The sequence below is a fragment of the Anabrus simplex genome, chromosome 1 (genome assembly GCF_040414725.1).
Source record: "Anabrus simplex isolate iqAnaSimp1 chromosome 1, ASM4041472v1, whole genome shotgun sequence".
In the NCBI taxonomy this organism is placed as follows: Eukaryota; Metazoa; Arthropoda; class Insecta; order Orthoptera; family Tettigoniidae; genus Anabrus; species Anabrus simplex.
The window spans coordinates 1,380,703,367-1,380,729,153 of record NC_090265.1 but is presented as its reverse complement, the minus strand read 5'-3'; the positions used below and the strand labels follow the sequence as shown (position 1 = coordinate 1,380,729,153).

Sequence of the window (25,787 nt, the reverse complement as noted above, 5' to 3'; positions counted from 1 at the left end):
AGGCCTAGGAGTTGGAAGGAAGCGGCCGTGGCCTTAGTTAAGGTACAGCCCCAGCATTTGCCTGGTGTGAAAATGGGAAACCACGGAAAACCATTTTCAGGGCTGCCGATAGTGGGATTCGAACCTACTATCTCCCGGATGCAAGCTCACAGCCGCGCGCCTCTACGCGCACGGCCAACTCGCCCGGTCATCAGAATTTGAAACGAGCGTTATCCCTTGAATGAGTGAGGTAAAGTCGTCCGGAAACCATATCTCGGATAGTCACTGTCAGCCAAGAATTAACTTCGGATTTCTGAACAGTCCAAGGTCTGCCGTCCTGTTGTGGAATGGAATTCAGCACTAATGAACGACATGGACACTTATGCTGATGTTGTTGTTTGAGTCATCAGTCCATAGACTGGTTTGATGCAGCTCTCCATGCCACCCTATCCTGTGCTAACCTCTTCATTTCTACGTAACTATTGCATCCTACATCTGCTCTAATCTGTTTATCATATTCATACCTTGGTCTACCCCTACCGTTCTTACCACCTACACTTCCTTCAAAAACCAACTGAACAAGTCCTGGGTGTCTTAAGATGTGTCCTATCATTCTATCTCTTCTCCTCGTCAAATTTAGCCAAATCGATCTCCTCTCACTAATTCGATTCAGTATCTATTCATTTGAGATCCAATCTATCCATCTCACTTTCAGCATTCTTCTGTAACACCACATTTCAAAAGCTTCTATTCTCTTTCTTTCCGAGCTAGTTATCGTCCATGTTTCACTTCCATACAATGCCACGCTCCACACGAAAGTCTTCAAAAACATCTTTCTAATTCCGATACCAATGTTTGAAGTGAGCAAATTTCTTTTCTTAAGAAAGCTCTTCCTTGCTTGTGCCAGTCTGCATTTTATGTCCTCCTTACTTCTGCCATCATTAGTTATTTTACTACCCAAGTAACAATATTCATCTAGTTCCTTTAAGGCTTCATTTCCTAATCTAATATTTCCTAAATCACCTGCCTTCGTTCGACTGCATTTAAATTAAAATGCTCCACTTACTTGACTTAATTCTTACATTTCTTATCACCATTACAGGACGCTGTCACTGTCTCTAGGCATTCCCTTCTCCCCGACCTCCCTCTTCAACAGATATTCTCATGCACTGGGAATTCATCTTGTGTCTGCTTTTCTAGAGAATGATTAGCCGAGGCCGTAAAGGGGTGCTCAGTTCATTTGAAACGGCATGGGTTCGATTCTCCGTCAGGAATTTGGAAATTTACAAACGAAATGTTCAGTTTTGGGCGGGCAGAAGACTCTGAGGCCTATACCAAAAATGAGTACCAGGTTAAATTCTGGGAGCACAAGCGGCTGATCACAGAGCTAACTATTCTATCCCAGTTAATGACGAGATTATGGAAACGCTTACCTTTCACTCTTCCAAGGGCCTTTATGACCTATACGGAGGTGGCTTTGCGCTTTTAATTACCCTGTCACTTCTTCTCAGGGCCTGTGACCTAGATGTTAGGCCCTTTAAACAACAATCATTATCATCAGCTCTTTCTCAGCATGTGACTAATTCAGTTCTAATTTCTTCTCTTTAGTTTTTATGGAAGTTACTGAAGATTGTCTGTCAGTCCGGTCCCTTGGCTAATTAGTCAGGGTACTGGCCTTCAGTTCATGGCGCTCCCGGTTCGATTCCCAGCTGGGACGAGGAATTTAACGACGTTTGGCTCATTCTTTTAGCTCGAGTTCTGGATGCTTGTGAGCGTCTTAATACACATTTTCATTTACACGCAACATATCATACTACTAAAAAATTGAATACATCCCTCCACATAGAGTTGGCGTCATGGAGGGCATCCGGCCCGGCTTAATCCACATCCGTGCTGACTCCATATAACTTGGAAAAGGCCAGATAGAGAAGAACACTCTCTGCCCAGCAGACCTTCATCATTCAAAGAAATCTTCTCAAAGCACAGTTATGGTAGATACCACCTGAGTAGAACGCAACTAACCCTAGGGAAGAGGACTAAACACGGGCGAATAATTTACTTCTTCTTTATCTGTTTACACACCAGGGTCAGTTTTTCCCTCGGACTAAGCGAGGGATCCCACCTCTACCGCCTCAAGGGCAGTGTCCTGGAGATTCAGACTCTGGGTCGGGGGGCTATAACTGGGGAGGATGAGCAGTACCTCGCTCAGGCGGCCTCACCCGCTATGCTGAACAGGGGCCTTGCAGGGGGATGGGAAGATTGGAAGGGATAGACAAGGAAGAGGGAAGGAAGCGGCCGTGGCCTTAACTTAGGTACCATCCCGGCATTTGCCTGGAGGAGAAGTGGGAAACCACAGAAAACCACTTCCAGGATGGCTGAGGTGGGAAATGAACCCACCTCTACTCAGTTGACCTCCCGAGGCTGAGTGGGCCCCGTTCCAGCCCTCGTACCACTTTTCAAATTTCGTGGTAGAGCCCGCAATCGAACCCGGGCCTGGGGTGGGGGGGTGACAGCTAATCACACTAACCACTACACCACAGAGGCGGACGAATAATTTACTACATACCGAAAATGTTCGGAACATATATTTTAGAGAACAAAAGTCAGAGGGCAACGAGCTCTCTGCGATAGTTGCCAAAAGCGTACCCTATAGGATGGAAAGTTAATGTTCAGAACATCTCAAGATGCCAGCACCACCCTGTGGCAGAACCTGTTGCGATAGGAGGTTCAAGAAACAGACCGAGCTATAGAACAATTATGTACCGAACGTGACTTGCTTGGAGCAACCACCGGAATTCTTACCTTGCGCCGCCTTTCACTTGGTTCACGTCAGACCACAGGTCGCTGCCCGTAATGTAACAGAATATGAGTTTAACAGAGCTCTGAACACAAACCTTTGAGGCAAACAAGAGGTCGATTTTAGTTAAAAGGTTTTTCAGTAACATTGTCCGACTCGTTGGCTGAACGGTCAGCGTACTGGCCTTCGGTTCAGAGGGTCCCGGGTTCGATTCCCGGCCGGGTCGGGGATTTTAACCTTAATTGGTTAATTCCAATGGCACGGGGGATGGGTGTATGTGTTGTCTTCATCATCATTTCACCCTCATCACGACGCGCAGGTCGCCTACGGGGGTCAAATAGAAAGACCTGCACCTGGCGAGCCGAACCCGACCTGGGATATCCCGGCACTAGAAGCCATACGACATTTCATTTCAGTAACATTGAATCCATATCAGATAAACAGGACGTCTTACATTCGTCACGCTGAGCTTGTGTATGTGTGTGTGGTGGTAAGCCTAATGCACATATTTATTAATGTGGGACGTTCAAGGCAATTAGAATTATGTAGATTGCAATACTCCAAGTGATAAAATCGTAATATCCGTGTGGCCAAATTTAGCCGGTCCCGTGGTTTAGAAATAGCAAGCCTGTTTCATACCCTGAGACCGCTGGTTCGATACCTGACCAGTTTGAACAGTTTAATTTCTGAACAAATGGGCTGGAGTAGGGATCGCTCACGCTCGTGAGACCAACTGAGGAACTATTGGTAAGACAGGCAGCGGACCCGATTACAATTAGCAATAGGCCAATAGGTTGAAGATGTCCTCACGCTCTGAGTATAATATATATAATTTCGTGTGGCTATTTCTAGCCGATTGCAGCCCTTGTAAGGCAGACCCTCCGATAGGGGTGGGCGGCATCTGCCATGACACGCTGTGAGTTAAGATATGACATAGGTCATAGCACCTTGTGCCGACTTTAAACTTTTCACATTATCACTGTAAAAATATTATCCTCTAGCCACAAGAAGACTGAGGTGAAAATTATTTGAAGACATCATAATCCTGTAAGGATTTAACTGTACAAGAACTCACTGAATATAAGCCCAATAGCGAACTATTACAGTCACATTCCTGAGCTGATGAAGCGTCTCTGACCTTTCAGCAAATTGCCACATACCAAATTGCTTGCGACAAATCGGCAACGGCTTCATGAGGTGTGTTGAAGTGGGATGACCATGTTCATATACACGATATTAGGGATAATAAAAGAGAATATACAGAATACAAATCAAAGAACCTTTGAAATCTTCACATTCTCATATCGGAACTTCCTTGATTTAATGTCTAGAGGAAAGTGTTGAATATGTAACCACCTTCGGAACTCGGCCCAGAATCAGCAGCTCTTCGGGATATTGGGACTAACGTTTCGATATCGTTTCGTAATTGTATTTTCATTGTACATTTCTTAGCTGAGTTTCTAAAACGTGTGGGCTTTCCCAAGAATATGCACTGTGATTTAGCCGTCTTGGCCTTTAAAGTCTCCGCCCAAATGGTTAAAAATCACTTCTATACGAGAAGGATTAACTCCAGAAAACTCGCCATGGTTAAACATAACATTCAATATTCAAGCGTTATGGTATACTTTGTCAGATTTAGGCAGCCTATCATTATGGGAAGCTCAAATAAATAGCACAGGAAGGGTTAAAATGTAATTCTCAAATATTTATGTCATCAGTGGTCCTATCAAATAAATACTACGTAACAAAAGTTATACAGAATTAAATTTCCGATCATTTATGTCATATATGTTTACCGTACTGGCTACGATAACAGGTATATTAACGAATTTCGATGTTTGTCGCAAAGTCCGTATCAACGCCGAACCATGTGAAAACGAGTGAACAGAATTTAATGAAAATCGGTATGTAAAGTCAGGGAATAAGTAATTTTAATCACGCTGGATGAAATTTTAGTTTATAGGAAGGAGTCTCAGATGTAATTTATAAATATATATGTTATTGGTCCTATTGAAAAGTACTACATAACAAAACTTGTAGAGAATGCATTTTCCGGTCATTTATGCCTTATATAATTTCACCGTATCGACTATGATAACAGAATTCATGAATTTAGACTTTTCTTGCTTAGTCTATGTCCAACGCCGAGCATTGCTAACATGAAAATATGTTCAATCGTGTTAACTGGCGATGGTTTTTGCCATGATTATCTTAAGTTGTAAAAAAAGGAGGATTCATAAAAGAAGAAAGATACCCTAGTACCAGAGAGTCGGAAGAAAACTATGTGAGGGCCTACAATACAAATGAAATGGCGTATAGCCTTTAGTGCCGGGAGTGTCCGGGGATATGTTCAGCTCGCCAGATGCAGGTCTTTTGATTTGACTCCTGTAGGCGACCTGCGCGTCGTGATAGGATGAAATGGTGATGAAGACGACACATGCACCCAGCCCCCGTGCCAGTGAATTTAAGCAATGATGGTTACATTTCTCGACCCTGCCGAGAATCGAACCCGGGACCCCTGTGACCAAAGGCCAGCACGCTAACCATTTAGCCATGGAGCCGAACAGGGCCTACAATATCGAAAGCTTATAATATTTATCAACAATAACATGACTATTGCTTGTTGTGATGTGCTTTGTGTCTTCTGTTGTCACTCATCTCCGATAAATGGGATTACTGCTGCGTCTCGAGTAAACAACATATCTGTATATTGACGGGAAGTAGCTGGGGAGTAAGATAACTTTGCACATACTATGTGATTGTGGTTATTATTAGCCTGGTGCAGCCCTTATAAGGGAGGCCGTCTGGTGAGGGTGACCGACGTCTGGCATGAATGAAAAACTGCGTTGCAGTATTCTAGTGCTGTGTATTGCAGGAATGTTGGAGACTGCACAAACCAACACCCCCCATACCAAAGGAATTAACCGTTCACGATTAAACACCCGGAACACCGAGGCTCGACAACTAAGATGTTGACCAGTAAGCCACAGAATCGGACACTAACAAAAATTCAATTTACTCATTAACTGTCACATTTATCGGACCATCTTTCTTCGGCGTATTGTAATATATTGTAGGCCCCGTGATGTAGGGGTAGCGTGCCTGCCTCTTACCCGGAGGCTCTGGGTTCGATTCCCAGGTTACTCAGGAATTGGGTCGAGGTCCACTCAGCCTACGTGATTGGAATTGAGCAGCTATCTGACGGTGAGATGGCGGTCCCGGTCTAGAAGGCCAAGAATAACGGCCGAGAGGATTCGTCGTGCTGACCAGACGGCACCTCGTAATCTGCAGGCCTTCGGGCTCAGAAGTGGTCGCTTGGTAGGCCAAGGCCCTTCAGGGCTGTAGCGCCACGGGGTTAGTTTAATTGTAATATATTAAACGAAATAATCTTCTTCTTCTTTATCTTTTTAACCTCCAGGGTCGGTTTTTCCCTCAGCGAGGGATCCCATCTCTACCACCTTAAGGGCAGTGATTAAACGAAATCAATGCATTTTATTTTTATTCAATCTGCTTGAAATAGCAGGTGACCACAAATATCCAGAATATAAATTAATAGCCTACAGTGGTTATGAATAAAGAAAGTGAAATAAAAATATCAAAGATAAATATTTGTGAGATATGTCACATTAGATGCGTTAACATAAGGGTGCATGTAGATGATGTCTCATTTATTAATAATTTCAAAGATACCTCTAAAACATAACTACAGACATAACACTTGCCATATATATTCTAGTGCATTCTCAGAGGACAAAAGGAAGTGAGGTTTGAACACGAGTACAGTACACAGCTTCCCGTCTAGTTTTTATTCGACCTACTTACAGCAATGCTCGGCGAGTTGTATTACCTCAGTTGCAAGAGATACACACCGGAACTGTTCATAGCCATCAAATTTGAACACGTCAGAAAACTAACGGAATGAGTTACATTCCTATGGAACCAGAAATATTTTCGTTATTTCTCGAGCTGAAAGCGAAGTATGTATCAATCTTCCAGGAAGCTGACTTAAAGAAACCGGTTTTCACTCGCCTGTATATTGTGCTTCACGAAGAACACGTAAAAAGGAACGGTTTTTAACCGGCGTACGGCATGTTCAAAATAGTCACGAACGGCAGTGTTAGCCGATTTTCAAGTAAGTCCAGAATGACGAATCTTCCTTTGAACCATACTTCCCCTCATGCAAGAGGCTCAATTCTGCCTATTTCATATTATTAGGATTCTTTTGTCGTTATTATTTATTGTATACAAAGACCATTACGTATTGTTCCATCTTCTTTCTTCCTTAGAACACTATTGTTCGAGAAACCTGGGGGCAATTCTCCGCAACATCATAATGATAGGTCCTCTAGCCTTGGTCTGACATTTTTTTTTTCGTTACATCTATACTTACAACCACAATTGCATGACCCACTTTAAAGATATTCGAATTCCGACTTTACAAAGTGGTCTGTCTGGTACAAGAGTTTTAGGTCGTTAGGTTGGCACTAGGAACCAACACCGTAGTGTAGGGGTAGCATGCCTGACTCTTATCTAGAGACCTAGGGTTCGATTCCCAGTTCGTCAAAATCCTGGACTAAGGGCTAAAAAGTGGTTTAGTCAGTTTCATGAGACCAAGTGAGAAGTTGACTGATACGAGAGGCACCGGAGCAAAGTATGGCAGAGAGAATCATCTCAATAATAAACATTAACGTTATTAGTTTTACGTTCCACGAATTACTTTTGCAGTTTTCAGAGATACAATTCCTTCACGTAGAGGCGAATCCAACAACGCGAAGCTGTCGAAGCTCCAAATATCACCCGTCAACCTGGGTCTGAGACACTCAACCCGGTACCTCCCGCAAATGTTTTATTGTCTATATTATTACAAATTTCTGCCAACTAAGAGTATATACGCCACTGATTTCTCTCGTGGTCATTTTATTGTACCTCATATCCATCATATTGTCTCAACATCGCTTCAAAGGCAGAGGAACTGGTGGGAAAATGGTGAAATACCTTGAGAAGCGTACACGGCTCGTCAACGTCTTGAAAAATTCGTAGAAAATGACCCAAGTTGCCGTATAAAGGCGGGCTGATACAGGATAACATCAGCAGTTGGTGTGGAAGTGGTTAAATACTAGGGAAAAGTGAAATGTATACATTAAAACTAACCACTTGGAATATACATGACATTTCAAAACGCCATCTGGGTAAATTTTGAACTGTTTACTTGCTAAAATGATCGACGTCATTCCAGTAATAAATTTTGAAATAATAATAATAATAATAATAATAATAATAATAATAATAATAATAATAATAATAATAATGTCCGACTCCTTGGGTAAATGGTCACAGTAGTGGCTTTCGGTTCAGAGGTTCATGGGTTCGATTCACGGCCGGGCCAGGGCTTTAAGCCGCGTCTGGCTAAATTCCTCAAGCTGAGAGGCTGATCTTTCGTCTCAATACACATATATTCACACACATATGGGTAAAGCAAAAACATCTCAATGGCAACTGCCACAGGAACATGCCATAGTTAATATATCCCTCCACAAAGGGTTGGTGTCAAAAAAGATATTCGGCCGTAAACCTAGCCTTAATCTACATATAGTGCCGACCCCAAGTAACTGGGAGAATGTCAAAGATAACGGCAAGTTTAGGAGACGGTACAACCAGGAGTTATACTCGCATGTGGAAAAAATAACCGACGTGATGCGGAAAAGGGGGATTACTTTTTATGGACACATGGCCCGAATCCCGAATTAATTCAACCCGGTTAACTAACCACATTTTTCAGTTTCCTCCAAGAGAAAAAGGCAAAGGGGGCATGGTTGAGTAAGGTACAGAAAAATCTGCAAAAGACTGGGATCTCATTAATTGAAGATATCCAGGAGCGTGACCCAATTAAGAAAAAACTCCAAGAACATCAGAGTTTCCAATCAAAGCCGAAGCTGAAAACTGGAAAGGTAAGCATGAAAGAGCGAAAGGAGCAACACCGTATACGAATGAAGGAGTACTGGACCAACATTAAAGCTTAAAGGAAACAGTTGAAATGACGTGGTCCTTAGTTGGCCGAACCGAAACAAGAAGAAATAATAATAATAATAATAATAATAATAATAATAATAATAATAATAATAATAATAATAATAATGTACCGGAAGCCAACGACACGGAGTCGTCGCATTTTAACATCTCAAATGACATCAACCTCAGTGGGGTGAACAAAAGGACAACGAATAACCCACTGAACCACTGAGGTCAGAGTTTGGAGTAGTGATCGAAGCTGCTATCAAATGGTCTTGTCCATCCCCTGGCTGATGTTTCTGAGTTCCTGACGGCTTAGGCAATCGCCGCGTCGCAGAAAACAAAAATAATATTTTAGAAGCTGATTACACTGTGATAGTACGTAAATTTAATGGAATAAGCCATATCTGTCATAATGCGGCATCCAGAAGAACGCTGTATGCCTTTTAAGCAGTTTGAAGACAATGCATTATCCCACAGAGTCTTCTGTATGCTATGCGGTCTCTCACTACAACTTCCGGGAAATACAGCCCTCCTGTATGTCATGGTGAAGGGATCACCTGCCCTACCAGACGAAATACAGTGGAAGTCCTTTCAAATGGCCTGACTGGAAAATACTTGCCTCGTTCAAATCGAAAGGACCATTATTACAGTGAACAAAGAGTAATAGGGGTAACTCTGGAGGGTTTAATAATAATAATAATAATAATAATAATAATAATAATAATAATAATAATAATAATAATAATAATAATACTTTAATTGCCACCAACTACATTCAACTGGTTTTGGTGACAATGAAATGCAAGAATTCTGTCCAGTGGTGTTCTTTTAAGGACAGTAAATCTACCGACATGAGGCTGGCGTATCTGACCACTTTCGAATACTACTAGACTGAGCCGGCATCGAACCCCCGCACATGGGCTCAGAAGGCCAGCACTTTGCCACCTGGGCCACTCATCGCGGCGCTACAGTAAGATATTATTTAAGTGATATAGGAAATTCATTTCCGCACAGTCAACGATAATACCTGGAGGAGTTCGGTAAAGGATTTCATAATTTTCACGAACTTCGCACTAGGAAGTATAGCATGGTCAGCCCTCTGTCCGGTCGCCATTACTCCCACAAGTAGTCATTTTTTTGTACAGTCTGAATGAACCCCATGAAAATGTGCTTCTCCAGAATTGAAAGTTCATACATTTCACCACTTCCTGACGAGGAACCCACATCCTTTTTCATTACTAGGATTCGGATGTTTAAAACCTGAAAATCACCCCTACATGCAAGCAAATATGATCTTAAAAGTTAGCTAAATATGACCCAAAAATATAACCACATATGTGCTTCCAACTAATGACTTTTTCCACTAGCTCTTTTATTGTATATTAAAGGTGCAATTCATTATCTTACTGAACCACCGGTCCTCCAATTTCCCGACGAGTTCTTTTAAATTAATTCCACTGGTCTCTCTCATAAATGTTCTCGGAATTATGAATTATGAATGCGCCGACAGTCGCCGTGCGTACAAAGTATTTAATTGAAGTAAAGTTTAGAAAACAACATACCTCTTATTCCCCATGCATCTCAGGATTTTAATGTCCAGAAGTGTCGCTATGCTGATGGACAATATAATGCCTTATAGCTCTTACTTCAACTTCGCGCACTTTGCAGAAGAGGATGTTTCCTTTAACGCAATTTCTAATTTTAACACTTTCACTGCACTTTTTTCAAGTATCTTTATGTTAGCTACATCAGTGTTAATGTAATATTTTAAAAAAGATGAGGGAGGAAGGTAATTTAGGCACTGCCTAAAGTGGTCATGGGCTACAAGTGCTAAGAGATATAAGATAATAAGCCCTTGTGTACTTCCTTGTCTCTTAACAAGGATGACATTCCAGTGGACATAAATAACCGCACTACAAGTATTACTCTCTAAAGGAATTTATTCTAAAACTAGTGATGTAAGTTAATGTCGGACGAGATGTAATAAGCATAAACCATTCAGCTTTGAGACCCGAGCTTCTCGTTTCGTCACAATGCCATAAACACATCGCCACAAGCAATATCGGGCATCACATTCAAAGTACAGTACATTTTTTCGTGCAAAATATAACCTTATACAATTAAAATGACTGATATAAGACAAAAAATAAAAGTGGTAAAATATGCATTTATATGCCCTTAAAACAAGGCTAAATATGTTCAGAAACATCCAATTTGTGCTTAATCCCAACAAAAGCCAAAAAAGGAAGACGAGGTAAAATATGACATTTCTTGAAAATCCGAACTGGATTCATTACATTTGTGAAGAATAGCGATACTTCATTACTGGCTTGAAGATATCCAGTTATACTACTTCATCCAGTAGGCACTGCAAGGTACTCGTTGCATTCCATTCATTACTAGTTAAAAAGCAACGGAAAGATTTTCCAGGATATGAAGTACAACCCGAAGTCTCATATTTATTTGCACAATACTTTAGAAATGCATTAGATATGCAATATAATGGCAGACCACTTGTAATCTTAAGGCAACATAACGTGTTACATGCTTAGACGATTGAAACGTGGGAACAAGAACAGGAGTGACGTTGGATTTACTACGGCCAGTCAGCACATATGCAAGTTACTGTTCTATTACAGTAGATTCATTTCCAGATTTCAAAGTAAAAATCACGGAGAGAGTTGTGTGTTTTTAACATGGCAATGTATGGCGCTTTTTCTTTTCACTCAATCTGTGTAGAAATATATCAACACTATCCTAGGTATACCATCCTTGGATTAAGAAAGGGCAATTGATGTTACATCACTTATGATGGTTTTTGGTCTCGTCTTGTGAAGAGCAATATATTACTGGACAGTACTTTGAGATTAGTGATTCATAGTTGGTTATGAGGTACTGTTAATTAGGAATATTCCCCTTATTTGGAAAGTTGTGGCACCGTATCTGGGCATAGACACTCAATTTTATTTAAGCATCTCAGTGCAAGGAACCTATAACACTTGATTTCCTGGCGCTTTAAAGGACTCGTTTAGAATAAACTTGATATACCCCTTAGGACCATTAAAACTGAAAGGAATATCGACAAGAAACAGTGTTAAAACATATTAGGAAAATAATCTGAAAAATAATTGTCTCGATAGTCTTAGATTAGATCCGTGGCACTTAGTCGAGGAAAATGACCAACAGTCTCGATTAGTGTGCGAGGAGAAGGTTATATATGAGTCATGTACTGAGGATCTCAGAAAGAAGTATGGGATTTAAAAAAAATGGGAAGTCATAGGTCTTATGAATGGCGCTATAGGGAAAATTCCTAATGGGACACTGGAATTCCTCAGAATAAAAAATGCCGGACATCGTCATCCATAGCATAACTCCGAGCTGAAAAAAAATTCACACCGTCCGTACTCCCTGACCAGAAGAGCCATGTATTGGATTTTCTTACCTTCATTTAATCAGAAAGAGAAAGACCATCTTATGGTTGACAGTTTCAATTTTGATTCAACTTAAACTCAAACCCCACTTGCATACAAACAAAAAGTAATGAAATATTGTGCTCTGAACTGATTAGGAGACAGATCGTTTCAGTTTCCTGATAAGGGCGGCTATCAGGTGAATTAGTTTTTCACGTCAACTTTGTGTAGATTTTTGAGTTTTTATAGTTGCATTATATAATGCATTTCGTGGTTGAAATTAGTTGGGATTTTAAGTCTTTTTTTATTTTTACTTTTTCTATAAGGACGATCAGAAAATCCTGTGAAAACAATCCAGATGACCACACTGAAACTTACTCCGTAGGCTGATATCAAATCCTTTTTTCTCCAAGTTTTGCCACACAACATACCTGAACGATGAAAATGCGTACCTCAGAACGTGCATCGACTGGTAAGTCCAGTACTGTTGACATGACTCTCTTTATTCTACTACCAAATTCAATACATGGCGATTGAAAACAGTCTCACTGTAAGCATAGCGGTGCCCTATCACTCCACCCATCCCATGTATGACCGATATTTGCGTTAGACAGGGCAGGCCTATGCTAATATACTGTATGTACAGCAGGTGGTTTAGCAGCCTGAAGATACGCAACCCACATGACGAGGCGAGGCAATGACCCACGGAGAGCGATTCCGGGGTCAGACACTATCTGTCACGTGGCCTTACGTTATACCTAGATCAAGCAGACTCATTATCCTGCCATCTGAGATCGAAGTACCTTATATTATATTCATTTTACGTATTGGTAAGTTCGTTGTTGCGAATATTGCGTTAACATCGAAGAAAATATATTTCAGCATATTTATGCCGAGTAGTCGGATCTGACTGAGCTTTCACTTTCCGTAAACCAAACTAAAATACATTCGCTTTTCCTAAACTAAACCAAAATACGCAAATCAAAGTCCCTTCCCTTGACCAGAAGTACAAGTAGGGTGGCCAGTGAAGCCTTCCCGCATCGAAACCTCTACCTCTAATACAGATTCCAAGAAGTGAACCTACCTAGGGTATTTACAGTTAATTAGAATCTAAAGGTCAACCAACACGAAGACTGACCTGAGTCACCGCATAAGCTTCTCGGTATGGAGATTTTGTGACAGCTTGTCTGATTTTTTCTTGATATGAGTCATCGAATTACCTAACCGAAACCCAGAGCCATTTCGGTTGACTTTACACCGAAGATAAGTAACTCCGCTACACAACTATCAAACTGACTTTCTGCAATACAGTGCTAAGCAAAATAAATCGCAGAAATTTCATTAGAAATGTCCTTAAATTTTTTCACGCGATAAGCCTTATCGTACCATTCAATTAGAAGGAGCTTCCTTAATAATAATAATAATAATAATAATAATAATAATAATAATAATAATAATAATAATAATAATAATAATAATAACACTAACAATTCTGATCCTCACAGACTGCGTGGACCTGGACGATCTTCGCCGTAGTCTAAAACTTTTCAACACCATGTCCCTCATTCCGCGAGATGACGACCAGTCAGTAGACCCCGTCAACCGTTTTATGAGAGATAATGACTAGTTTTTAAGCGATAATATTTTACATCAAATATTCTATTTTTTGGCGTAAATTAACGTTTAAAACTCTTTTAAGCTGTTATTTTTCATTCTTTAACCTTTCATTTGTGTTCTTTTATTCACTATGATATGTTATGATATTTTTATCAATATAGGCCTATTTTACGTCAATGACTTATTGAGTTTTATCACATTTTATTCATACTTCTAAAAACCCTCTTATGAAAGATTGTGAAACAAACGCAATGGTTATTTTAAACTCATGTAGATGTGCACACTAGGCAGTGGGTGGATTTTTGATGCCAATAGGGGCCGATTATCTAGACGCTCGGTACCAAGTGAGTTGGCTGTGAGCTTGCATTCGGGATATAGCGGGTTCTAACCTCAATGTCGGCAGCTCTGAATATGGTTTCCCACTTTCTTACCAGGAAAATGCTGGGACTGTAGCTTAATAAGACCACGGCCGCTTCCTTCCCACTCCTAGCCCTTTCCTACCTCATCGTCGCCATAAGACCTATCTGTGTCAGTGCGGCGTAAATTCAATGGCCTACACGGTAGATCTCCTCTCTCCATAAAGAAGAAGAAGAAGAAGAAGAAGCTCTTTTTTTTCCTAGAAAAATATTGCACTAACACAAATACTGCTGGTTTTGAGGTACGGCCCCGGCATTTGCCTTCGCTCCCTTTTTTCCTGTAATTAATTGTACAGAAATTAATTCGAAAACACAAGTTTAATTTGGCCCAATAACTGCGGATATGCACTAGTTAAACATGATGGGATACTTAGCCATAGTGTTATAGTAGGTAGGTGATCGAAACACGAACGCTGATAGAAGTCAGTGGCATTTCATTAGCTTGCAACACGACCTTCTACTCATTCCTTTGAAGTAACATCGCTCGAATAACTTCCATTTCTCTGAAGTGGTACGGTTCTAACGCCTTCTTTCTCCTTTGTCTATGCAAATCTCTCGGAACTCCGGTCGGCCCTCACTCACGGTTCAATGGCAGCACATGCGTTCAAGCATGAGGCTCGAGTGTCAGTACTGAGATCGCGTGTTCGAGCCGTCAGTACAACTTTCTTCCCTTCTGAATGTTGACGACCTTCATATCCAGTATTTTCGTAGATATTCATAGGAACGAATATAAATTCACTATGCAATGTTCAATTATTGACAAACCATGAGAATTTTTAATATAATTCAGTGGCATTTCATTAGCTTGCAACACGAAGATTACTAAACAAACACAGAAGGTAAGCTTTTCAGTTTTTGCGACTATTGATATCGTGATCATAGCCATGGGACGCCTAGTTTAACGAAGAAACCGAACCACAGGGATTTGAATTCTCATTTCAAAATGTGCAATGGCCGGGATTCGAACGCGGCCGGCTTGCTGAGAGGTCAGTGATGATACCGTCCGATTACCACGCCTAATAATCGTAATAATAATGTTCTGTGACTGATGTTCCTTGATTACTAGTGAAAGTATTTCAGTTCGGTGCTGTGGTCAGGCGAGCGATTAGTGTGGAAGGAATCGGAGGGGTGGAAGGGGTTTTCGTGTCACTATGCAACGCTTTAGGTACTCTCGTTTGGGTGTTTTTGCTACAACAAAGGGCTCACTTATATCCTGAACAATGTTTTTGAAATTATTTTCAAAGAACATTCTAAAAGATTACCAGCTTATACATAAACGGACTTTCCCTTCAACAAAGACACTGCGGGTCAAAATACTTTTTTCCAACAGATGTAACATAGGTATCAAATATTTATATAGTTATATTATTAATTTAACAATTGTTCTTGAAATGTTTTTTACTGGAAATGACACAGATCTCAACATTTTTACTTGATATTGCCATCTGAACGGTTCCACTTGTTTCTCCAAGTATTGTGATTTACTGCACTTCAGCATCTCCAAAAATTGTAAATGTACTTAGTAGGACGTAAAGCTACGCTATATTATTATTATTATTATTATTATTATTATTATTATTATTATTATTATTATTATTATTATTATTAAAGTAACACTTGAGTAAAGCAACTGGGCGACTTACTGTGTTATGTAGTTAGTCAGGTGTTCAGCTTCTGTTCTCTAAATTGCGAATTCTAATTCCGGCGCAAGTGGGTGATATTAAAGACTGAAGTGCTAAATTTTGAGACATTCGAGTCAGTAGATATTCTGGCAGGTTTAAAAATTCATTTTCCGAGAAGGATTCTGATTCTCCGGCACCTCGTATTTATTACCGTGTTTACGTTATATACCGAACAATTAACGAAGCTAACATTTGATATTTAAAGATATTCTCCTAAGAATTTTTTTTTTTAGTTTTGTCAGGTGACGGACAAAATACAACACAGGACAGTAAATCGAATTTGACAGACGATAGAAGAGAGTCCAATTTACAGGATTCTACACTTTTCCGCCTCTGTCCAATGGTATTTGAAAGTGCTCACATATACCAGCTTCGTGCCGGTAGATTTACAGACATGTAAAAACTCGTGTAGGACAAATTTCCGGCGCCTTGGCGCCTCAGTGTCTCTAAACTCATGACAATAGCCAGGGGCGTAAAGCCTATAACGTTATTTTTAGTAAATATGGTGTGGCCGGAATTCAAACCATTTAGCGCCCATTTCCGAGACAAGTCGTGGTTTATTAGACTTATCGAGCACGACTAGGGCTATAGTGTCGGCAATTTGTTCCGGGCAGATACTGTACCTCAGCTTGTCCGGTTCTTCTTTCTACGCACTCGGCCTTTGTAAAGGAGGACGCTTATCCATAGAAACGTAAGAAAGCAGGCCAGAAAGGCAGGTAGCACGTGCTGGGCCAGCCCTGACTGGCCTCTCCCTGAGCCTCAGGCAATGTTACCTGAGAGAGCCCAGCACATCACTTCCAACAGCACTTGACGTAGTGAGAATACAAACTCCTCCTCCTCACCTTTGGATGAATTTCTTCGTTTTACATAGCTTATATTTGGTTTTAAAAAGCACAGTCTGTCTTACAGTAACTTGTAAAACCGTCAATACCTGATCGCGCACAGGTTAGGCTACCAACCAACATAAAACAGTACTAAACGAACGAATGTAAGAACTGTCATATTATTTCAGAAACAATCTTCGAGCAGAATAATGAGTCCTGCTTTAACACACAGATGTCAATCCCTATTGAACACACAATCAGAAGAAATTGAAAAGTCTACATTTTCATCAGAAGCTCATTCACTATTTGGGTATCTTCCAGTTTCACCAAACTTAGGAAAATCGTCCACCGAACATCCGTTAATCTTTAAGGGAAACCAAATACCGCAAGGATCAAACTATAGAAGGAACGAACTGACCATATTTTAAACTGGACGAACCAAATGACAGTCTCCCTTGTGGTCACAAACAGAGCTTAATTTTGGCCGGAACGCTTGGAGCGGCGTTTCGGCACCTGCCAGAACTATTTTTTTCATAATGTTTTTAATAAAAAAGTTACTGAAACATGTACGTTCATACATGCTTCATACAGTTTTCAAATATCTAAACTTGTTGCTTTTGTTTGGGGGGGGGGCGTTTGGTTGAAAATGGGGAAAAATATGTGGGTATGTGTTCCGGAAATTAAAATGTTAGAAATTAAGCACTGGTCACTAGGTGAACTGCTTAATAGAGAAGGCTCGCAACAGACATCGAATGGGAGTTGGTAGAACTAACCTAAGTTAAATCTGCAGAAATGGGATTTTTCATCCAATAAATCCCTCTGTGATTACAAATAACAGCAGACAATTCAACTCATTTGTCAGTATACCTCGTGTTTTTTAGCATGCGCTATGGAAGACAAAATCTCAGCTTCCCCTAACGCTATGCTGCCGGTCGCTACGGGGCAAGAACACTTAATTACAGGACTACCTCCTACCTATCATGATCCATATTTGCCTCAGTTGCACGAACCCATTTAGTTTTTCAAAAGTTGATAGTTTGTAATTATCTCTGTTATGTCTCTTTGTTCAGATTAGTCTAATAATCTCTATTTGCTATGTGAGTATTGTCTGTAGAAAATGGTTCTTCTGGCACGAATAAAGCATAAAGTAAATTTAAAAAATAGAAATTAGAAGTCGTGCTCTTCTTGACAGAGTTTTTTCATTTGCACACATCTCATGCTGCTTAGTGTACCCCATCGTTATCCAGCACTAGTCCTGTATTTGTACTATGTATCGAAGTTTATTCAAGGGGGCTTAATAGCTGAATGGCGTTGTCACTCGCTTATCGTTAAGGGGGCCGTGGTTCGAATCCTAGTCAATGCATGTGGAATTTCTGAAAGGAAACATCATATTCATGTGGTTTGGATTCCACGTAAAATAGAGAGGTCCCGTGGCTATGATCACGATTTCGACAGTCACGTAAATCTATAAGGTCACCTGCTTTATTATCACAGTGGCTGTTGACTCTACATATCGGTGACAGAAGTTCGGATCCTAGAGGTGGAAGTTTTACTTGAAAAAATCTGTGATGACCAAATACAAAATGACCCCAAAGATAACTGCAATGTGGAATATAATAATTATGTGTGGCCTGCGGAGAGACCTGGTGCAATTATTTCAAGCTGATGCCCATGGGCGACTGAGAGTGTGTGAGGATGACATCTAATGTTGAAGACGGCACACACATCTAGTCCGCAAGCTAAGGGAATTAACCAAGGAAGATCAAAATCGCCCGGCAGCCCTGAAAATGGTTTTCTGTGGTTTTCCATTGTCACACCAGGCAAATGCTGGGGCTGTACCTTAATTAAGGCCACGGCCGCTTCCTTCCCATTACTAAGCCTTTCCTCTCCCATCGTCGTCATAAGACCTATCTGTTTCGGTGCGACGTAAAGCAACTAGCAAAAAAAAAATCAAAATCGCCGTCCTGGGCGGGAATAGAACCGGGGACCCATTCGACAAAAAACCAGAATGCTAACCAGTTAACCACGGAGCAGGGCTACTGGGATGTGGTGAAGATCCTTTTCGTTCCAAGGTTTAGTAAGCCTCTTCATAGTTAATGGCTCCTGGTTTTAGTTACCTATAATAATTAGTCCTGTGAAGAATTTTGAAGAAATGATGAATTATTTTCATGCTGATCACTCAACACTAATACGTTCACATGGAAATTTGTTTAGCCTTTATCTATCCATGTCGACAAAGTAACAGATTCCACCACGACTAGTTACAGTATAAGAGATGGTTTAGTATAGAGTTAGTCCTATCCCGCCTCCTGTGACAATGGATGGCTAGGACTCAAGAAGTGAATCAAATTTAAGATCATCAGATGGGTATTTTTCGACAACTAGATTCCTCATTTTAAGGGGTTACCTTTCTGGTCAGCAGTTAAGAGAGATCGGATAAGGCAATGAACTTGATATTTTCAATAATAATGAGGAGAAACTTTAAGAAACTCCCGCTCAGATTAACCAACGTAATTTGCTTTTCTAACAGCTCGATTCTTCCATCTGAAGTATACAGGAAATTTCTCAACAATTGCTTCCATAACAAGATCATGCTGATAGATAAACTTTAAATAAAATTTCAAGTAGATTTGGAAACACGTTGCATTTATCATTATTCAAGAAGGCTTATAGGTTAACTGACTTTACGAACAAGTTGAATAAACTATTCTACAAAAGTGCGGTTATGTTCTTACGACGATCAGGAATTCTTACTGAGTCGTTCACATTGAGTCCAAGGTCGACACAGAGGTTGCTTAGAAAATGACATGTTCATTATGATGTTTTTGCATGATGGATGTATTTCTGTAGTTGTGACACGGAATACCTTGTTCAAACTTTCATTATGAAGGAGTTTAAGGCCATAAACGAACGAGTGAGTCATTAATTCACGTGATACAGAATGGGTAGAAAACTTCCCCTAGAGTAGTGAATTTTGGACACTTGCCACTAAACGATTATTTAAGCGAATGATAAAAGTTATCTGTGCATCGATTCTAATATATTGTTTGTATTGTCGTTTCCCTGTAGTTTTGCAACTATATTCAAATTAATAGGCAGTTCTGGATTTAGTCACCAAACCAATTTTTCAGATCGATACATTTTATATTATAAAAGTACAGTGTTTATTTGATTTGGATAGCAATTACTTGCTCTATTTTTATTCATCGGAATTTGTATGTTCTTATCATAACATTTTCGTCTGACCTTGCACTGAGTAACGATTATTACATGTGAATTACTAATAAATGCAGAAAATCTACAAAAAAAATAACGGAAGACATGACACGCGGCTTTTTACCACAAAATGAGAACTTTCGGTGGCTACACGAATGGTTTTATCCATGTATATTATTTGAAGTACTTGGGACCTTCCTCAACTATTCAAAGATATAAACATCGCTTTCGTCATCAAAATAGGATACAGTATCAGGAAGGACTCAATACGAAGTGTAAGCAAATGAAGTGACACCATCGATATTCTAGCTTCTAGATGAAATAACAAGAAATGAAATTGTACCTCAAGATTTATAAGACGTAATACATACTACAAAGCAATACTAGTATTATTGCTATCATGGACAAAAATGGTTCGAGCATGACATAGCAATTGCGATATTTGGTTTCTATTTCTGTGATCCCAATTTCGTCTCGCTGTTCTGCACATGTTTTAATGTTACTACGGAAATGGAGTTGGGATAGCTAAGAGATTTGAGCAAGGATGCTGTTTTGCTGACCAGGTATTCCCCGCATTTCTCAGACAATGAGCTTCATCATCATTGTAAATGAAATAGTAAGTTATTGCTTGGAAATGTCTCAATTAGTGTATTAGCTGTTCACACATTTAGTAGTTATTGGTTTATACATTAATGGCAAACAATTGAATCTCAGAACAGTCAGCAGTTTAGACTATTTTTTTACTAAAGCATTACTCTCTTCAAATTTCGGTTTGTATCTGTTATTTATTAGGACAAAGAGGACACGGGTGGACAGCGCTAAAATATATCTCAAATTACAGCTCTTATCCTTATGTAAAAGTGACTTAAGTTAATTAAAATATCACCTTTTAAGAAACATTTTTGGTTCTTACCTAAAATAAATTCACGGACTGCTATTTAGTACCACAAGTTATTCGAAAACAAGCTGCGTCGTTGGATCCGGCGTAGAGTGTCCAAGTCGTGATTCCAAGTTCTCGGGATCGATCCCTGCTGAGTTAGTAATCAATATTTGAAGGGCAGTTATAAATCTTGGCATTCCATATTATTATTGTTGGTATGCAAAAGATCTTAAGTAGCTCACTTAGTGTCACCTGACAAAAGTTAAATTACTTATAAGCACCGTCCGGTATAATTTTGCTTTCGCTGCAAGGACTGTGTTCGCTAACGGAGGCTTAGAATACGATGATTAGAGATAGGAATTGACTTAAATGACTTCGGGTAAGAGATATAGACTTATGTGCTAGACAGTAACAGTCAGGCTGTCGAAATTGGAATGTGGGCTGCCTTCAGTCTGCAACTCGGTAGCTGAGGCCATACGATTAGCAGTAGTAGTAGTATCAGTAGTGAGAAAACATAGCCCCAGGGGCTCTGAACTTTGGAGCGTGGGTTGGCGACCACGGGGCCCTTAGCTGAGTCCTGGCATTGCTTCCACTTACTTGTGCCAGGCTCCTCACTTTCATCTATCCTATCTGACCTCTCTTGGCCAACTCTTGTTCTTTTCCGACCCCGACGCTGTTAGGTTTGCGAGGGCTAGGGAGTCTTTCATTTTCACGCCCTTCGTGGCCCTTGTCTTCCTTTGGCCGATATCTTCATTTTTCGAAGTGTCGGACCCCTTCCATATTTTCTCTCTGATTAGTGTTATATAGAGGATGGTTGCCTAGTTGTACTTCCTCTTAAAACAATAATCACCACCACCACCACCACCTTGAGAAAACATACGATCAAAGAAGTCTCAAAGTTATTATCCTTGTATTCTTTTTGCTTCGACTGATACATCATTCTGAAGTTCATCTTGTTATAGACGATGGAATGAGTATTCATTCTAATTTGGCCAATGATAAGTTAGAAAGTCGATTTTGTTTCACACATACTTATGCACTGAAAAGAGGAAATATTCTGTACTCGGACATGACAACCTAATAATCTGATTATTTTTTGCGTATAATGCTCGATGTTAGAGGAGGAGAAGGAGGATAGATTCCTGAGACACTAACGGACTTTATGGTGGAAGATGTAGAGAAGCAGAGGAAAGACTAAGAGACAATGACTAGAGACGGTAGGAAAAGGCTTCAATGTAGGAGACACAAAACAGGAAAGGTCACAGTTCTCTAAAAAGGACAGCTGCAAACAGAGAATTGTGATGATCCTTGCGTTGTACACAATGGCTTGCAGATTGAACGCCTGAAGGCATGCTATCTTCTTGTGAATATGTGTATATTTTCTTCATTTTTGTTGAAGGTACGCATGCTACTTAAGCATGAAACATTGAGATTGGTTTAAAATCATTATTTCTGTGGCTTGGTTCTAAAAGGGCCAATGTCATTTTTTTTTTATCGAAATTGAGATATTAACTGATACAAACGCGTTTCATCCTGGCTTTCAACATGTTAAAAGGGCCAATGTCTCTGTTAAGTACTAAACGAACAGTTAACGTTTAATTAAATAAGCCCTTGCCGAGACCTGGCAATTTTTAAAGAATACGATAGAAAAAATTAGCGTTTAATAAGGTGACTTCCACAAAGAAAGTATAAAGTTATTTAATGTTAGTTGTTGAAAAAAGAAATTGGAAAACTATAAGCAAAACTTCAAATGCTCATAGCTTAAAAACAGGTTTTTTGACATTAGCCCTTTTAGAACCAAGCCACATATTTATTTATATTAATTAATAGCATGTGCCATTCGGAGAGGCCCTGGTACAGATCTTTCGACTTGACGCCCGTTGACGACCTGCACGTCTGCCAAAATTGGGCCCCCGCTAGGATGAAATATAAAATTGAAGACGGCACAAATACCCAGGTTAAAATCCTAAGCTCAGCTAGAAATCGCAGCCGGGACTCCTTGGACCAAAGGCCAGCTTGTTAAATAGTTAGCCACGAGAAGTTTCATAAGTAGTTAAATCTCAGTTTATATTCATAAACTGTTGTAGGTTTGTTACAAGCTGAATGAGTAGAATAAATGCATGATGTCTCTCAGGAGCTCACAATTTGCGAGAGATGTATGCATCAAGCAGGGGGCTGCAGTTGAGCCTGTTATTACGGACATCCTATGGTAAAATGTTGAGTCTTTTTTGGTGGTATTACACTTTGGAGACACTGGAAGTTTTTCTGTTATTAAACGTGGACAGAGAAGATTGTCCTGAGCGTGGAACTATGAATATTGGCTCGTCATCCATGATACGGCAACTGTGATGCGGAAAAAATTATGAAAGGAAAAATTACTCTATGATGGTCACTAACCTTCCGTGAGGAGACGACACCAGAAGAAAAGAAGAAGAACAAACAATCTTTTTTTTACCCAATATACTCATTCTTTGAGGTTACGACAGTCCCTCCTAAATCTTGAGGTAAATGACGTCGAAGTTAATGCCCCTTAATAGCTTCATCTGAATCATGGTGCGAATTTTCAGAATATGAAATGAAGTAGCAATAGGGTAGGATATGCCTGAAATTACGTTATAACATGTACTGAGACGTCAAACCTGTTATTCTTTTCTTAAGTGGTAGGCTACAGTTATAAATGAGCCATTTCTAACAAATTTATACCGGTAACTCAAATATGAATACGAAATTGACTCTCAAAATGTTTCTGAATTTTGGACAGACTCTTGATGATGTGAGAGATGTTAGAAAATCGTGAAACATACACAGCTTCAGAAGAAACGGCAGTTTCGAGGCTTCTATACTTTCCATTTTTATTTCATTATGTTTCTATTATCGAATGAACAGTTTCTTGCCCTTCCAACAGCGGACAAGGAGGCTAACCGTTAGTCTAAGAATGAAGTTATATTAATAGCATGAGGTGGCCGAGATAATGAACCATCGTGACAAATCAGTTTCTATTATACTAAATTATATTTTCTTAGCTCTCACAAGTTCATTACGTGCTTCTTCCCTGTCTGAAAGGAACGGCAGACGAAATTAAAACGAGAGCACGTGTCTATTAGCGATGGCACTAGAGCGCAGCAAATTCCGGTCAATGCGATTATTATTGAACTGAGACGAATGTATCCATGATTCTATTTTCACCTGTGTATGTTATGTGGTTTTGAATACTACGGTTTTGTGTGATTTTAAATCTTACTTGTACAATGTACCATATTTTGCAGTTATTTCAAGTATCTTATGATCTAAGTTACTTGTTTACTTTTTTTTTGGAGGGCACAAGTTAATTGAACCTAGGGCTACAGAAATGTTTAATCCGCCTCCGTACAGGAGCATATCACGCTTTGATAAAATTATTTTATTCAGTGGAATGCACTTTTAATCAATTTCTGAATTTCGTAAAGGTGTTTGTTAATAATTTCGTTAGGTTCATTACTAGCCTTGCGCAGTCGTTGTACGGCAGACCCTCTAAGGAAGGTGGGTATCAACTATGTGTTAGTGTGATAGAGTGTAGTATTGTGTGCGAGCAGCAGGGATGATAGAGACTGCGCAGATACCCAGTCCCCAAGCCACGGGAATTAACGACTGACGATTAAATTTCCATGATCACGCTAGGAATAGAACCCGGAACCTCGAGGCCTGGAGGCCAAGACGTTGATCATTCAGCCAAACATTTAGTGTGGGAATATATTTCATTACGGTCCTCCGATTATGAATAGTAGATGACCAGTCATCCAAGTACTGACTACGCCCAATATTGCTTCGTTCCGAACATCTCTAAATCTCTCATTCACCTACTCTTAAATAACGCTATGGATTCTTCTTTTTATTCTTCCTGACCTTTTCCTAATTATTTTATGTCAGCAAATGCCACTTTGGCTTAAAAGGCAATAATATTTCAATATTAATTATAGGGTTACGTCAGGAAGAGCATCCGGCCGTAAAACAGGGCTAAATCCACATGTGCTACGCAGTTCGCACCCGCGATACCACAGGTGTGGGAAAGGCGGTAGGAAACGCAGAAGAAGAAGAAGATGATGATGATGATGAATAAGAATAATATTTCAATAGTAATACCAGGTGTACTAGGTTGGAATGAAAGCTATTATTAAAGGAAAAAGTAACCAATTAGAAAGATATACTTTCTCAACCCCGGAATAGGGTGCTAGACGTCTTGTACCTTTAATATTATTCGAATATCTAACCACTGTGCTAACCTCCATTTCAGTCTGATGACTTTTGCAAATTTTGCTATATACTGATCATAATCATCATCACACCTACAGTTCATATTACATTAGAATTATGTGTCGTTAATTTTCTATTTTTAATTCTCTCTTAAACTTCTTCGCTTGATTCAGAGATGTAATTTCTGAATATTCTTACTGAGGGCACCACAATGTTCTGCAAATACTAAAAATTCTCTATAATAATTGCCATAGTAGATATTCGTTATGCTCTTCATTATTTGAGGTTGCGTATAACACGGTAGCACACTGGGTTTCTGTTGTAATGTGTTCTACTTCCACAACATTCTTTTCGGACTAAATAATTCTTTGGCCAAGACCGTTTTTACTGTGATATTTCCCGCTCTGAAATATATCATTTCGGATCTCTGTCCTTCAATTTCTCGAAAAGGGACCAGATTTTATTTTCAGAATATTATTTTTCCGATTATAAATAGGATATACATCTCTTAATATACATTCAAAACGTGAAAGATTAGTTTTTAATACGGGTAAGTTAGTGTCTCGTTATAGCAGAATAAATTCCGTAAAGAGAAGAAAAAATTCAACTAGTTAAAAATAATGTGCGTTTTAATTAACAGATAACTTCGTTTTCATTCACCGGCAGATGGTGCGTTCTGAATGTCGGCAGTCGGACTTCCTAAAATCAACAGGAATACCTTGAC

The 25,787-nt window shown here is 39.8% G+C and overlaps 1 protein-coding gene across 1 annotated transcript in view; it reads right to left on the bottom strand.

Annotated features, from left to right (window-relative positions):
* LOC136858359 (uncharacterized) overlaps positions 1–25,787 on the bottom strand; it is a 362,414-nt gene that overhangs the window by 336,358 nt on the left and 269 nt on the right. The gene's annotated exons all lie outside the window — the stretch shown is intronic.